The sequence below is a fragment of the Aedes albopictus genome, chromosome 3 (genome assembly GCF_035046485.1).
Source record: "Aedes albopictus strain Foshan chromosome 3, AalbF5, whole genome shotgun sequence".
Taxonomy (NCBI): Eukaryota; Metazoa; Arthropoda; class Insecta; order Diptera; family Culicidae; genus Aedes; species Aedes albopictus.
The window spans coordinates 174,974,977-174,991,983 of record NC_085138.1 but is presented as its reverse complement, the minus strand read 5'-3'; the positions used below and the strand labels follow the sequence as shown (position 1 = coordinate 174,991,983).

Sequence of the window (17,007 nt, the reverse complement as noted above, 5' to 3'; positions counted from 1 at the left end):
TTTCATATACCATATTCTCAGGTTCAGCTTCTAAAATTAGCAGTAGGCGATTGAATTTAGATATAACGAAATGAAATTTTCAACACTGGTCACAATTGCCATAAAAACCTTCAAAAATTCTTCAAATATATTCACACAATCGATTTACATCAAAAGTTCTTCCATTGATACAGAATTGTGGCGTCCTCAGCGGTTGAAGGATGTGGATCCCAATGTGATCAACTTCACCCGGCTGATCAACTACCCCCCCAGATTCCGGTACCTAAGGAATGTTGTTCCATTTGCAAATCAAAAGTCAATTGTAACTGTTGATTGTCGGTATTTGATGTTAATAAATTAGAGCAGGATATGTGTGCAAACAAAGTTGTATCTTGCATTCATTTCTAAATGACTGAGCTGCTAAGTTGTGCTTATTGTTTCTGGAACAGTCTGTATAACACCTTAACAGCAAATTTTGGAGGATTGCTGGAGAGAACCTAAATGAAGTCATGGAACGACCATTGGCAGTTTTCTTTTGGTATGTCTTTTGCTACATCATTGACTGGCTGTTTAAAGGATCATTAACAAATCAGGTTGAGGTTGAGCTTGATCTTGATTGACCTCTCGTGGATGCTACTCCAGTATCGCCAGGCCAGCTACACTCACACAAGGAATCAATGTGATATCTCCCGGGGACTAATCAGGCATCTTCAGTGTGTGAGTGTTGGTGATCTTCTATTTTTAGACGTCAATGGCTTCTGCCACGTCAGGTTGCAGGTCAATGTGGGGAAGGGAAAGGAAGTGATGATAGCAATCATTTGTATCCACATCAGGCCGAATATACATATGCGTCTGCACAAATTCATGCGGATGTCGGAGTGCTGGTAAGGTATGGTTGGCAATGGGTTCACACATTGTTGAGTGGATGCCAGGCGTAAGGTGATAAATAAGTGTATTTATTACTCTGAAGATATTGCGGCACAGTTCGCCTGATTGCATAACTCGTAGGCGTTATATGATATGAAAGTTGGAAGGAAGGGAAACGGCTTTTTCAACCCGTTTTTGTTCTAACGATTGCTATAAACTTATGCATATACATGAATTGTATATGTAGAGAAGAGAAAGAGATAAAGATAAAGAAAGATACAATGTAGTAGGAAAGGGACGAGTCAGGAATTGAACCCAGGACCTTCTGCATATGAATCAGAAGTGGTAGCCACCAAGTCCGTGTTATTCAAAGGATCATTAACAAATCACACGCAAAATTCACATTCTAGAGAGACTCAGTTTTGGAGCTTTTTTTATTCTAGAGTGGATCCATGATAGATTTTGATCCTTTCTTTTTCCGACAACCAATGATAAACCCAAATTCTCTCTGAAAATTTGCCTGTGACTGTGCTATGACTTCATCAAGAGTCTGCTAATAATTCTTCCATGAACCCAACTTGTTTTGTTCGTGGGCAGAATTGTTAATCATCTTATGGTGGACTTGACAAGGCTTTACGAAGCACGATCTGAAAACCATGATATATCCTATCATTTGTGTGCCAAACATTTGAGACATTCCTTTAAACAACGAAAGAGTCTTCAATATTTATCAGTAAAATAGTGTTCTAGTACCATGAAAATTTCAAAAATTATCAAGAAGGATTGACACCCCATCTTAAATTGATATTCAGATTCTAAATCAGTTCGTAATTCGTAAAATGGTCATAGGCGAAACAAAATGTAAATAATTACCAATTTTGTATTTTTGGAGGCTTGCATTACGCATAAATATTTACTTGCTCTGCATGTTTAAGGTAATTATTCTAACAGTATTTCAAAAAAAAAAATCTCTCAATAATCATGGTAAAGCAAATGTCAAATCTAACCAATAAAAACCCTACTTCACTTAGCAATAGTACAATCAACATAACTGGAAAGGATACTTGATAACGTCAATTTGCGTCATCAAACAATAAGCAAGAAAGTTTCAAAACTCACATTAGTGTAAATAGGATCACTACAGATGTCGTTATCCAGAGTTGCAAAAATTAATCACACCGACCGTTCTCTATTGGGCGCCGATCACTGGGTGGTTATTTCCTCCCCGGGAGAAAGTGTCGGCAGATGAAACCGCATTAATTCCTGCAGACTCTTCCTTTGGATGACACGAGGCACTAGAGTTGCACAAAGATTGCTCACGTTACTGGCGTATCAAGTTTCTTCCTCCAAACCAAATGACACGAACCCGGTTTCGACATAAACGAATGTAGGTAGTAAATCAATAAACAATGCTTGTAAGCTACGATACACTCGATTCTTTTTTCTTTTTTTTATTTTGTAATATCAAAGCTATTTTTAGCACAATTCAGTACACTCACACTGATCCACGCAAAATTTCCGCAGTTAAATATAGACCGAGAGCACCATCCGAGAGAAAAAGAGAGAATTTGGCGGCTCAGGATCACTGAATCAGGAACTACGCACTAATTTACAGCAAAAGCACTAATAAACACCACCTCCACTACTGCAGCATTGGTTTGTGGTCGACGTGCTGCGCTACGTATCCTTCTCGCTGGGCTGCTCTTCTTTCATAGCCAAACAATTAGATTTTTTTCTTGCTCCACAAAATCGATACCGGCACCGCACAACCGATTGTTCATTTCCAAAACGATGCAGGCGTCTATATTCCTAAGTTTTGATATCCCAACAGCACCCGGTATCTCCTTATCCAAAATGGTCGAGCTCAAATTCGGTTCACTGACACGAAACTACCATGCCTTATTTTCGACCGCACCAAGATGTGATATAACACTAAGCCAGTCAACACAACAAGCCCTTGTAAACACTACGATTCTAGTCAATTCTATGTACACAGAAGGATTTCGCCACGTCGGGCGCTATCTGCTTCGTGAGTTAATGGACCCGAAAAGTAATTTGTGTTTGCAAAATTCAAAGGACGGTCCGCACCGTCCACTTTTTGCAATTTTATTACTGCTTCGTATGACTGGCCAGAGTAAACTAAATATGCAAAGGAAAATTTACATGAGTTTCCCTTTTCTCCAGGCGGCTATGGGACTGTGCGCTCATTGCAGCCCAAGAAGGCTCCCCAATACTCACGCTCTCCTGATTCGTGATTGCTCAGTCAAGGCGCGTACTCTGTCTTCTTTGCCCAATAGACCGAGCAGGACATGCCGACTACAACAATGTGGTCGGCACTCGTACACGCAATCATACACGTGAGACTCTCACGTGCTGTTTGCCTTTTCCTAGGACACCGAGAATGCAGCCGTAAGCCTTCCCCAAACGTAATTTGGTGTACCGCAAGGTATCGTGAAGCTCTTCAAAAAGAATTTCATCGGTGGCGGTGACCATGTGCCAAGCTAACACGCAAGCAATAGAGAGTCAATCAGTGACTAATAACTTGCAAAGAATGTAGGAATAACTAGGTGGATGCCGTATAAATGGAACACCGGTGCGGCAACTTGGTAAAGAAACGTTCCACTAGCAGCCTCACGTGGTTGCATTCTCATTCAACGGAGTCCTTTTCATTGTATATATTTTACATTATATCTGTAAACTTAAAACTGCAAAAATCATTTTCGACATGTCATCTATACGATTACAAACCCATCTCACATGAAGTTATGATTGTATACCTAACAATAAGGTGCTTTTATTTAAATTTAATCCTATCAGCATCCAACATAAGTTAGAAACAAAAGATGGAAAAGTTGAAACGTTGAAAATGAACTGCATCACAGAAATTAAGGAATCCGAAATTCCTTCAGAGATTCCTCCTGAAATTCCTCCATGGATTACCACAGGAGTTCCCTCAGTTATTTCTGCAGGAGTAATTTCAAAGATTCCTGCAGGAATCCTCTCAGAAATTTCTCTTGAAATTTCTTTGGAGATTCTTCTTGGAATTCCTTTGAAAGTTTTTCATGGAGATTTTCCATAGTTATTTTTTTAGAGAGTTTTCTCTTGAAGTTCATTCAGGTATTCATACGAAAGTTCCAGCAGGAATTAATCTAGAAGTTCCTTCGAGGTTTCCTGCAGTACAGCAATTCTTTCAGAGATTGCTCGAGAAGTTCCATCAGGGATCTCTCCAGTAGTTCCAGAATGTCTCAGGGATGCCTGCAGAAGTTCCATCAAGGATTTCTTCAGAAGTTACCTCAGATATACCAACAGGAGTTCCCTCAGAACTTTCTCCAGAGGTTCTATCAGAAAATCTTTCAGGAGGATTCAGGGATGCCTGCAGCAGATCCAGCAGGAATAGATCTAAAATTTCCGTCAGGAGAGGTCCTTTAGAAATTAGTCTGGGAGTTCCTCCGGGGATTCCTTCTGAAGTTCTTTCAGGGACTAGTTCAGGAGTTCTTTCACAGTTTCAGGGATTCATTCAGATGTTTCTTCAGAGAATCCTCCAAAAGTACCTTCATAGATCTCTCCAGGAGTTTCTTCACGAATCTCTCCAGGAATTCATTCAGAGATTTTTACAGAAGAACAAGGGGTATCTCAAAGAAAATTTAAGGATTCTCCAAGCAGTTTTTTCATGGCTTTTTACAGAAGTTCCTTTAGTCCAAGAGTTCCTGCAGTAATTCTCCACAAGTTCCTTTAGGAATTCCTTCAGCAGAATTATCGAAGGTTTACAATCTCTCACAGAATTCCTACAAGAATTCCTCCAGGATTTCTTTCAGGAAATCCTACTGGATTCCCTTCAGGAATTCTTTCGAGTATTCCTCGCGAAAATCCTTCGGGGATTCCTCCAGAAAATCCTTCGAATACACCGCCTGGAAATCCTACGGGGATTCCTCAAGAGATATCTCCTGTGAAACCTTCTGCGATTCCTCTTGGAATTCCTTCGAGTATGCCTCTTGCAATTCCTTTGGCGATTCCTCTTAATAATCTTTCGGGGTTTCCTCCTGGAAATCCTTCATTTTTTTCGAGAAATCATTCGAAGATTGTTTCGGGGATTCGTTCGTGAATTCTTTTTGGTGAATATTCGTAAATTTTTCCTGGAAATCCTTCGCCGATTCCTCTTTGAATCCCTTTGAGAATTCCTGCTGCAATTTTTCCGGTGGTTCCAGGTGGATTTTTTTTTCGGGGATTCCTTTGGGGATTCTTCCTGGAAACCTATCGGGGACTCCATCTGTAAATCCCTTCGGAAATTCTTTTTGAAAATCCATGGGGGATTCCTCCTGCAATACCTTCGGTGGCTTCTTCTGTAATTCTTTTAAGGATTCCTTCTGGAAATTGTTCGGAAATTCCTCCTCCAATTCATTTGAGGTTTCCTGCAGGATTTTTTGCTGTGATTTCTACGGGGATTAATTAGAGACTCCTGCTGAAATTCTTTCAAGGATCTCTGCTGGAGTTCTTTCGGGAATTCTTCCTGGAAATAATTCGGATGTTCCTCCTTAAAATCGTTCATAGATTCCCTCTGGAAATCCTTTGGAGATTCCTCCTGGAATTCTTCCGGGGGTTCTTGTAGGGAATTCTTGAGAAATTCTTTGCCCACCAGGGATGCCTGTCGAAGTTCCTCCCGGGGTTACATACAGCAGTTTCTTCCGGGATTCCTCCACGAGTTCATTCACAGATTCATTCAGGAGATCCTTCGGGAATTCCTCCGGAAATTCATAGGTTCCTTACGGAATTCCTCCTGGAATTCGTTCGAGAATTTATCCTGAAAATCCTTGAGGGATTGCTTCATACTGTGACCTTTTAATCAAAGATAGCTTTTGAAGTTTCTAAAGCCAGTATCCGCAATAATCGGGACACAAAAGTATGGCTGTAGCTGTGCAATGAATCAGTAAAATTGACCAAATAATTGACTGAGAACTCTTTAGTGTATGTTTATTATTTGTGCCAAATTTCATCAAAATCGATGCATTACTTTTAACAGTAGATGAAAAACAAACAGACGTGGTTTTGAGCATTTTGTACAATCATGACCAATTTTCATTCGCATAATAGATGGTTCTTTTAGGCTATAGTTTAAAGTTCTATGATGATAATTGTGAAATTTCGTTAGCATGTTATGATACTTATAGATACAATGTCTTGCAAAATTTCATCAACTTTGATCAATTGGTTTGAAAGCTACTGCTGTTGATATGTGTGAGTGTTAGGGATTTTTTTTGTGTTTTTCATGTGCGATGTTTGCCTATTCATAACTTTTGAATTTTTCTGCTAATTTTCATGAAATTTTGACAGAAGTTAGTTGATTATGTGTATATTTTGCCTGCAAAATTTAAAAATTATTGGTATAGTACTTTCAATAGTACAATCAAAACAATGGAGGGTGCTCACTAATTGCTTTCGGAGGGGCTAAAATCACGTTCAGTCCCAATACATGTTTCGACTATAAAATTGTTGATAGTGCATCGATTTTTTTTTTTTTTTGAAATTTTGCCTATGCAACAAATGTAGATTGAGAGGTTTGTGTTCAAAATTTCAGCAATTTCCATTGCAACATTCAAAAGTAACAGCGCTAACAACCAAAACTAGGGGCTGTACAAAATGCATTGGCGCGCAGTCTACTCTTGCATTGCTACAACAAAAAGTACTGCACCGATTCACATGGAATTTTGTAGGTGAAATGAATACATCTTAAGATGTTATTAGGCCAAATTTGAGCAATTTTAATGTATATATTTCGGAGTTATAGCTGTATTTCTGTGTCCCGATTATTGCGGATACAGGCTTTAAGAAAACACAACGAAAACTGTATCAAAATCGATACTTTATCGCATACCAGATACAATGGAGTATTGCGACATGCTCTACACTAAAGATACAGAATGCTAAAATAGGTCCAATAACTGGTCGCAGTGATCAGCCCGAACAGAAATTAAAAGAACTTGGCATTCAAACGTATTTTATGGCATCATTGGTCATTACTTAAAAGCCCAGATTATAAATTCTAGAGCATACTGATAATTTCATTGCTTTTCCAATGCTGACTTCTGTCAAATTTCGGCCACTCCGATTCACGCCACCGCCGCCAATCAAAATATAGTCGGCGCACAGGTCTAGTATGAGCTACTATCGGCATGTCCTGTTTAATAGACTGAAACCTCTTGAGGAGTTCGTCGGCGAATAGCAGACTGCTTTTTTTGTGAGGGCAGAACAATGACATATCAAATGTTATTCTTAGAAAATGTTTCGATTTTGTGTACTCCTCATGCAGCAGAGAGTTTTTCATTTATAAATGATCCAAGCTTTATCAATGGGAATTTGTTATCTTTATTAAAGTGACTTTTAGCCCGGGGCTAGCTCATTTCGTTTTCGACCCACGGCTTTACATCCCTTCCGAAGGAAGAACCCACATTTTTGAGTTTCCTGATAAAACCTGGGAATCTATCCCAGGTCTTCGGTGTTATAGTCAAGTGTTCTAAGCATCACACTACATCCGCTCCACAATTTGAATTTCACAATACTTTAACTAAAGGATATTGGTTCCCATATTAAGCACATAACTTCCATTTTCATCCTACTAAAAGCAAGGGATTGAAGCACTGTTTATTTTGATTTTTTTTTTTTAAGTGAACACGAATGAAACCAAAAAGAACGGAATCAATCGGTGCCGTAATCGCTTGTTTTCGAATAGTATGAATTAAATTAAGATTATAGAATTCGAACTAAAAATGTGTTAATTTTGAAATTTTGGAGGCAAATAATGATAAACTATATAAACTTTCATCTTAAAAGACCTATTCCATAATTTGTTAAAAAACGCGAGATTTATGCGCTTTTATATCAATTTTGCGTAATAAAGACACAGTTCAAAATCAGTCAACTTTAACAATAGTCATTGAAAACAATAATGCGAAACTCATGAAACGGGCAATCGTTCAGGTCGATTCGAAGCTACAATATTTGAAATTCGTTCATTTATGACAAATGATGAGTTAAATATGCAAACTTGTAGCAAGTGCTGCGCGTTTATTCTGAAAATTTATATTGTGTTGTGCCTTTATTGCAGGAATGCGACCATGTATTGGGTTTCTCGCCAATGTTTGGACTACTGTGATAATTTGAAAATCCACTGAATCATCATTTTCCAGCGGCATTTCACACTAGTCAAACTTATTTTGTTTACCTGTTGTGCATCCGACGCCCCTGTCACGAACTCAACCGAGCTTGTGTATGCCAGCCGCTGCGAAGTCGTGTGCGAAATTCGACTGTGATGATAATGAATTTCGGCCGAGTCTAAATGGGTGCAAATGTCGCAATATCGCTACAATATTATTGGCACAAATTCACGACACGAATCCTCCGATGGCCACCACTGTCGTCGTCGTCGTCAAAAGTGAGTGAGAGAGCCAACGATGATACCCATAGCTCATTCTCTCGTGCTCATTGCTCATTGATTTCAGCAGCATCCCTTATCCAAGGTCATTGTTAAACATTCATTAGCCAGCAGAGCACGGCCATCAGTCCATGTAGGTATATCATGGAGCAAGCATCAGCACACTAATACCGTGACGGTGTTATTGTAGGAAATAATTTGTCAATGAGTATGCTTTCCAACTTTCTATGCCCATCTCGCCATCATCCGTCGATGTAGGAGCAAGGTGGAGCCATCTGTACTTACACGGGAGGTGATTCGTATTGGAGCTGTTGGAATCTACCAACACTGGAAATGCTGTCAATTCCAGTATAATCGACCATGCGTTTCCTTAAAGTAAAATTTGTTGTGGTGCGCTCCTATGCAGTAGGGTGCCGCCACAATTGAAAATGTTTGTAAGGTTTTTGCAGATCTGCAATCTATTCAATCGTTAATTGTTCAACTAGCAAATTTGTTTTAATTTTGGGGTGCTGAACCATCAGTTCAATTTAGGCCAGTTTGGGCTGTTTTTTCGTTGTCTGCACAAGCGTACCATGGACTACCTTTCAAATTTGATTGTTTTTTCTATTGTTGTAAGAATGTTGGTCATCATCTCCCAAAAACTGTAGAATCCATATGGGGTACCCCAATGCAGAAGTTTACATACATGTCAATTACAATGCTTCAGCACTGTTCCGTTCAAATGGAAACAAAGTGTTTTTGTCTTTCCGTCGCATTGGCCTTTGTTGTTCATGTGGAACAGGAGCAACACAGGGATGCGATAGCAGTCAACTGATCGGGAGCACGATAAAAATGCTCCCAGCAGCGTAATGTACACATGTACCTCTACTACACTATTGCCACTATGAGCAATAACAGCAGCCAAAACAACAGTACACTAGAAGGAGATGGTAAAAATAATAACGTCAATGATGAAATTTATAACAGCACATAATTTATGGACGATTTCCACAATAGATACTGCAGTATGGTATCGGCAAGTTTGTGCATACTAGTAACACCAACTTTGGCATTAGGATCGAAAGCCCGATAGGGCCATCACCGTCATAAAAATATTGTGATGACACTTGACGCTTATCCAGAGCTCATCCCGATCAATCGCCCGAAAATTGATGCATTACCAAGAAATGTTTGGAAATAGTGATTGATATGTAAAACTGATTCAGGCCTCAAACCACCGATCCACAATTAACAATAACCTTAGTAAGGTCTTGGAGTCTTTTTTGATCTTTTCAAATTTCATTTCTCTGTGGCTTTTGTTTGACATATCTAAGCAATCTACACTATCTATAGACTAATTATTGAGAACCGGTTCCAGAAATCGAGAACATCAGAAAAATTAGTTTTCATCCTAGCTATGTGCTTGAAAACCTACAAATGTTATTTACTGTATGTATTTTATTGCATAACTTCTTTGCATACTTCACTGAAATGAGACACAGTTTGGAACTATTGTTAAAGGGTTCTAGTCAGGTCTGGGCGGAACCGGATACAGGGATCCCGAAAGATGGTCAATTGGGTAACGATGACGAACTTCGTATAGTTTTCACTCCAAAATCCGGCGTCACGTAGCTCAACCTTCGTAGATTTTTATGCTTGTTATTCTTGTGATACACAAATCAATTGATAATCTTCTTCTTCTTCTTCTTCTTCTTGGCTTAACAACCCAACTGAAAAAAAAACCTGCTTCTCAGCTAAGTGTTTTATGAGCACTTCCACGGGTATTTACTGAGAGCTTTCTCTGCCGTGTGGCAAGCACGAAAATACTCTGTGCCCAAGGAAGTCAAGGAAATTTCACTTACGAAAAGTTCCTTAGCTGACTGGAAATCGAACTCGTCACGCTCAGCATGGTTATGCTGAATGCATTTACGGTTATAGGGGTCCCAAATGAATATGTAGTCGTATTAATTTCACGTGTTCACCGGAGAAATCCATATTGTATTTTTCTCAATTTTTATCATTTATCGTCACTGTAATGTTCTGGTATAAAAATGAACAAATGATGATATCGATCTTTCCAGACCATGGTCCACTGGTGTGACATAAGTGGACATTTAGCAGCTGACCTCATGCTTGTGGTGCAAAGCGTGAGAAACTCATCTACCATTTGATTCATTTTGATCAAAGCGTTGACCATAGCATAATTCCGTTTTTCAGAAAATGAAGTTTCCCGTTATGCTGAGAATTTATCCAGGAGTTTTACCAGGAATTTCTGTAGGTGTCATGAAGGTGGAAGGGAGGGTCAGAAAGCTAAAATTTAAGTATTACGAAATAAATGGATGCTGCCTAGAGAAATTTTCGATGGAACTTATAGAAGACTGAACGCTGAATTTTATGTGGAAATATTACAAAAGTATTTAGTGCAGCTTGTAGAGATATTCCCAATGAAATTCCTGCAGGAATGTACGGTGGAGCCCCTAAAGTAATTTGAACCTTTAAAAAAATATTTTGGCAACTTATACAATGCTTTTCTTCTAGTGGAATAATCGATGGAACAGTTAGAGAAATTCTTTGTGGATCTCCTAAAGCAATTCCTGTTGGAGCTGCTAGAGGATTTTCCAGTAGAACTCCTAGAGGATTTTCCGAAGGTACTTTGAAAAGAATTTTTAGCTAAATTCCCACAAGTATTCTCGGTGGTACTCCTGTTAGGAATTTCTGGTGGAACTCTTACATGATTAAACGTTAGAACTTCGAGAAGAATCCCCAGTGAATTAAACTAGCAAAGGAATTCCTGACAGAAATTTTCTAGGGATTAAAAATGTATCTTCTGGGGGGAATTTGCAGTGGAACTCCTAAAGAATTTCCCTGTGGAACACATAGAGAAGTAATTTTAGGATTTCTTGGGGGAATTCTCGTTGGGACTTTTATAGGAATTTCTGAAGAGATTTTCGGTAGAATTTCGAGAAGTATTCCCGGTAAAGCTTTGCCGGACTTTCCGATGAAACTTTGAGAAATAATCGGTGCGACTCCTAGAGAAATTCTCTCTGAAACTCCTACACGAATCCCTAGTGGAATTCCTGCTGTAACTCCTAGGGGAATCTCTGGTGGAACCCCCTACAGGAATTCTCGGTAGAAGTCTTAGAGGAGTTCTTCGTGAATATTTATACTGGAGAAATTCACGGTAGATCAACCACTACAATATCTGAATATTAATAGAGAAGACCTTATAGGTATTCACGGAGGATCTTCGAGTAGACCTTCCGGTGTAACTGAAAGAACTTCCGTTGAAACTTTTAGCAGAATTCTTATTGAAACTCTGACAGGAATTCCCGAAGCAACGCCTAGAGGAATTCCCAGTGGATCTCCTAGAGAATTAACAGGTGGAAGTAGAAAAAAAACATTTAGTGGAACTCCTAGAGAATGTCTATTTGGAAGTCTGGAATTTTCGGTGCAACCTCTAGAGGGATTTCTGGCGGAACTCCTAGAAAAATTTTCATTGGAACTTCTAGAAAAATTCTCGGTGGAACTACTAGAGCATGGGACTCCTGCGGGAATTTGCAGTGGTACTAATGAAGAAATTCGAGGTGGTACGCTTATAAGAATTTCTATTGTATATCCTACTGGAGTTTCGATCAGAAGTATTGGAATTCCTTGAGAATTTCTCGTTGAATTTTGTGGTGGAATTGATGGAAGAATTCCTTGAGAAACTCCTTAAGAGGTTCCCAATGGAACATCTAGAGGAATTCCTGATGAAACTTTCGATGGCACTACTAGAAAAAAAAAAGTAAACATTCACGGGATATCCTCTAGAATCGTGCCTTTGGATGAGTGGAGCCTCGTGGCCGTGCTAACGCCATGGGGTGAGGGTACGATTCCCGCTCCGAGTCATGAAATTTTTCGCAAGAAATTTGTCTTCATCGTATTCACTGGTGCTCGTAATATGTATCATGTCCGTTGTCTAGTGTTAAGCTTCGTTCAGTCTGTACAGCCTGTGGCTGAAGACGGTGTCCTTGTCTTTTTTAAAACAATCTGTGAAAGTTTCAGCTCAATCGGTTCAGCTCGCGCAAATGAATTAAATGTTTGTATGGGATTTACAGTCCGTATATATGGGAAGTTGGATGACCTCCAGTCTCTCGTTCAGTACGCTCATTTAACGAGTACGATTTGGCCCAGAATGGAAAATATAGTAGCTGATACCCTAAGAATCAATTTTGAAGTAGACCATCCCAAGTAACAATGATAGCTAAATAACAGCAGCTTATTCAGCCAAAATTTTTAAAATTAAGCTTACGAGTGGTTTATTCAGCCTGTTGCTGGCAACCCTGTCAGCGGGCACTCCCTGCCTAGAGTATAATAATAAGAAATTAGACTAAGAGAAAATGTCAGTTAAAGTGTCAATGAGAATTGTCATACAAAATTGCATAATCATTGCCAAGTAAATTTGTGCTCATGGTTGTTTACTGGAGTTCAAGTAATTATTCTTTATTTTCATATTTCATCATATTAACCGACTTAATTAGTTATTTCAGATTGTGAGAAGAAGATTATATATTTGTTGGATGATTTGTTATGCTGGGTAACTGTAAGGAGAATAAATGTAAGGCAATCATGAATTATGTTTATGCATCAAATTTAGCTAACCTTAAATAAATTTGCAGCTTTGGGCTATCTTGATCGGGAACACAGACGAGTTGCTTCTTAGACTCCGAAAATCATTTCACCAACACAGCCTTTGTACAGCAAACATGTTTGTTGGGATATCACGATAAAACTTATTTTAATTGCAGTTTCAGCTAACGAAAGCAGAATGAGGACATCTGCCTTCGTTTACTCTCGGTTGTTACATGCAGCACGTATTTGCAATTCGAAACTTGCGCGCTACATCATAAGCGGTTGTGTTGTCCTTTATTACAATTGCTCACGCACGTAGACGGGCATCGAAATAACGAAATATCAAAAAAAAAAACATATTCGAGAGCATGATATTCTTAAGAACTCCACGGAGTACCTATAGCTCGTCCAGATAATCATTGCCATACCAGCTTTAAATCATAATGTCGACTCAGAGTCAGGTGGCACGTTTCCTTTAAGTAAGTTATGTTATGAATACTTTTGGCTAAAATATTCATCATAAGCGAAGATCTTTATATGCTTTCATGGGTAAATTAAGGCCGGGGTTCCCGAGCAGAGGGGGATATCAAACTAATAACTATCAAATCACATAATGTGTTTTTATATCTTGTTTTGTTATTATTAATTTATCAAGGCATTAGTTTTCCATAACATGTTTTGTTTGACAATCTTATTTTGTTATGATCAAGCTATTGATATATATATATATACCCATAAAATAATATTGTAATCATATGTTTTGTTGTGGAACAAATTTAGTTATTATTATACTATTGAGAGTGTACAAATATGTAATAAACAATAGCACAACAATAACAAGTTTTGAAATTGAAACATTCGAGATTTTGTTTCCAGCACATTGTTTACAGCACACCTCGTGTATGATCTAATTAGTTCCTCTAATTGGGACTGAACGAGCTTTTCAGTTCATTATTTCATAAACACTTCGATGATTATGACCTGTTTTATGTTCCTTTTTTTGTATTTAGTTACGTATATTCGTAGCTATTCCTTAGATATTCAATATAGTGGACCTCAAAATGTGTGAAGAATTAGCCAAAGTTAAAATTCACGAATAGGGTCCATATAGCCGAGGCGGTAAACGCACGGGTATTCAGCATGACTATGCTGAGGGTGACGGGTTCGATTCCCGGTCGGTCCAGGATCTTTTCGTAAAGGAAATTTCCTTAACTTCCTTGGGCATAGAGTATCTTCGTGCCTGCCACACGATATACACATGCAAAATGGTCATTGGCAGAGGAAGCTCTCAGTTAAAAACTGTGGAGAGAAGCAGGCTTTGTCCCAGTGAGGACGTTTCGCCAAGAAGAAGAAGAAGAAGAAGAAGAAGAAAATTCACGAATAAAAAGAAATAAAAAAATGGACCTCTGAATGTTGTTTTTCTTGATGAGTTTGTACAGGTCGGACCCGATTATCCGGAGTCTGGTTCTGATGCTTCTCAAATATATATGCATATATGTGCGTGTGCGTGTCTGACAGTTTTCCCATGGGAAAACTGTAAAAAAAACGCATACCTCGACGGAGCGAACGCTATGTATTCCAGGCTATAGGTCTAGGATTGTTTTAAAGGGTAATAAAAAATAAGATTTTCCAATTCCTTAAATTTTCAAATAATAGTATCTTTTTAATCGCTGATCCGACTTTTATTATATTGTAGGGCAAATCGCCAATTATTCACACCTTTAAAACATGCCAATTTTGTTCTACACTATATGCTTTTGTTATGAGGTTAGTTGGTTAGTTTTTAAAGTGTGCAATAATTGGCGATTTACTATATTTGTAATTGTCATTTTATTACAACGGTAGCCTGCTAGAACAGACAAACAGACGTGATACTAATAATTCCATTCGTACACCAATTCAACGGTCTATTTAGAAATTTGTTAGTTGGCCAACTGCCCCACCCGAGGCATTCGTATCGTTTTTGTGGATGAGGCACAGTGAGCAAGTCATGCTTTGTACATCTTTATTAGATTTTTTTTCATCTTGTATTTTTCGTTGGGTAATTTTCAATTTATTTTATATAATAACTAGCAATGATTTGATTTGCTCTAAACGCTTGTTTTGTTATTAATATAGGGCCTTGTAACATTTGGGCAGGTGTACCTATTTTGGGCACTTGATGCTATAACGAAATCAATTTCAAACCAATAAATTTGCATTTTTGTATAGAATTAGATACTGTACGTAACTCATGGCGTACCAATTATGTATAAAATTGATTTAATTAAAGTGACAAGTGCCAAAAATAGGTACAGCTGCCCAAATGGTACAAGACCCTAGCATTATTATTTACTTTGTTATTAATTTGATATCATAACTAATTTTGCTTTCGGATTGTTATCAATAACAATAAAATAACAAAATTTGTTATGGAAACATTTCCCAAAGTCATTGTTATTATGTTGTTATCAAACTAACAAAACATGTTATTAAATTGGTCTTCCAGGAACATTTTTTGTTATGATTTTTGTTATTTTGCTGCTTATGACAGTCAAGTTTATAACATAATTTGTTATGTTAATAACATCAAAATAACTTATTTCATTACTCAGTTATTTTGTCAAAATAACACATTTTCTTATGCTGTTGTTATGCCCTTCTGCTCGGGTTCTAGATAAAACATAATGAAGTTTACAGGTCATGTAAACCTCATTTTGGTCATGCAAACTTCCAGTTATGATTACTTACATGATATATCATGTAAGCTTTCATCATATGTCATGTAACAACTCTGAGTAATGCTGAATTACATGAGATGTAATGGAAGTTTACATGGTATTTCATGAAATTTAAATTACATGTCATGTAAACTTCTGTGAAATCCCACGCTTCAATTATTATCACAGAAATTCACACTATTTGTTCGATCTGCAATACTGCAAAGTAAGCATTCGATTAATCGTTGAGTAGCTCTCACTTGTACCAGCTTGGTGTTCATCGACGACGAACTCCTCCAGCTGTTTCAATCTGTTGAATAGAATATGTACACCGAATTGGGGACTGCTATTTCTGGTTGTTTGGCACACACCAGTTTGTGTGTCTTTCTTGTTAAGTCTAATGAGGCTCTCCAGCCTGCTAGTAAGGTAGTTTTTGCGCTTGTGGTTGTTTTGCTTTTAGTGTTTTTACGCCCTAGGTTTTTCTTTTTTCCATATTTCCAATACAATACGGTGTGGTTTTTTGTGCAGATATTCACAATTGAAAAGTTGAACCGGGAACTCGTTGTTTCCAGCAGGCTTGAGCCCTTTAACCGTAGTGTGGCCAGCAAGAAAAAAAAACACCCGTAGAATGCCGGCGGGTACCCGGGTACCCTCGAAATGAAAATAATTTTATCGCCATGAAATTCCCACCGCATTTTTTTTTTCTCGATAGATTATGAGTGTTTAAGTTGAATGAGCCAAAAAAATTAATTTTTTGGGGAATTTGCTCGAAAATGTGACCATTGCAGTTTCGTGGGTACCCGGATACCCTGCCAGCATTCCACGTAATAAAAAATTTACTAGAATCGCTCTTATTTCGTGTGGAATGTTATATCTTGTCCAACTTTGGACCAATCATAGACTACTAGTTGATCATCAAACTGTGGAAATTTTAGAAAAGTAAAATTTTTGCCTACGCTTTAATTCTAGAATTTTTAAAAGTTCTTAGGCTGTTTGCGAAAACAGTATAGAATGGATGAAGTGCATTCCCTGTTTCAAATAAAGGGAACCAATGAAAGAAATCTATTGGACTATCACATACAATTGTTACTCAAACAAGGTTGTTTGGTTAAAGTACAAGTTTACGATAACTAGTACCTTTTTTATGTTCGTGTTGCAGTATTATACAATTTCCCATAGCCGAGCTTTGTTTCATCGGCTGAATTGTCCACTTTGAGGAGGAAACCTTAACCATGCGTGAGGGGTATCAACGCTTGAGTGTTAATCAACGACTAATAAATGTATGAACTAGGTTAGGTAGGTATACAACACCTCTTAAATTTGGACAATATTTCAGATCCTATAAGGAATGTGCATTACATAAAAGTTCGTTATACAGTCATTTACATATTTTAGAAGTGCTGATGCATTATAGATTTATCCATCAATATTGGTTCATTGTCATAT

At 38.0% G+C, this 17,007-nt stretch overlaps 1 protein-coding gene across 11 annotated transcripts in view; it reads right to left on the bottom strand.

Moving 5' to 3' along the window:
• Positions 1 to 17,007, bottom strand: part of LOC115261297 (regulating synaptic membrane exocytosis protein 2) — a 117,320-nt gene that overhangs the window by 82,199 nt on the left and 18,114 nt on the right. The window lies entirely within an intron of this gene.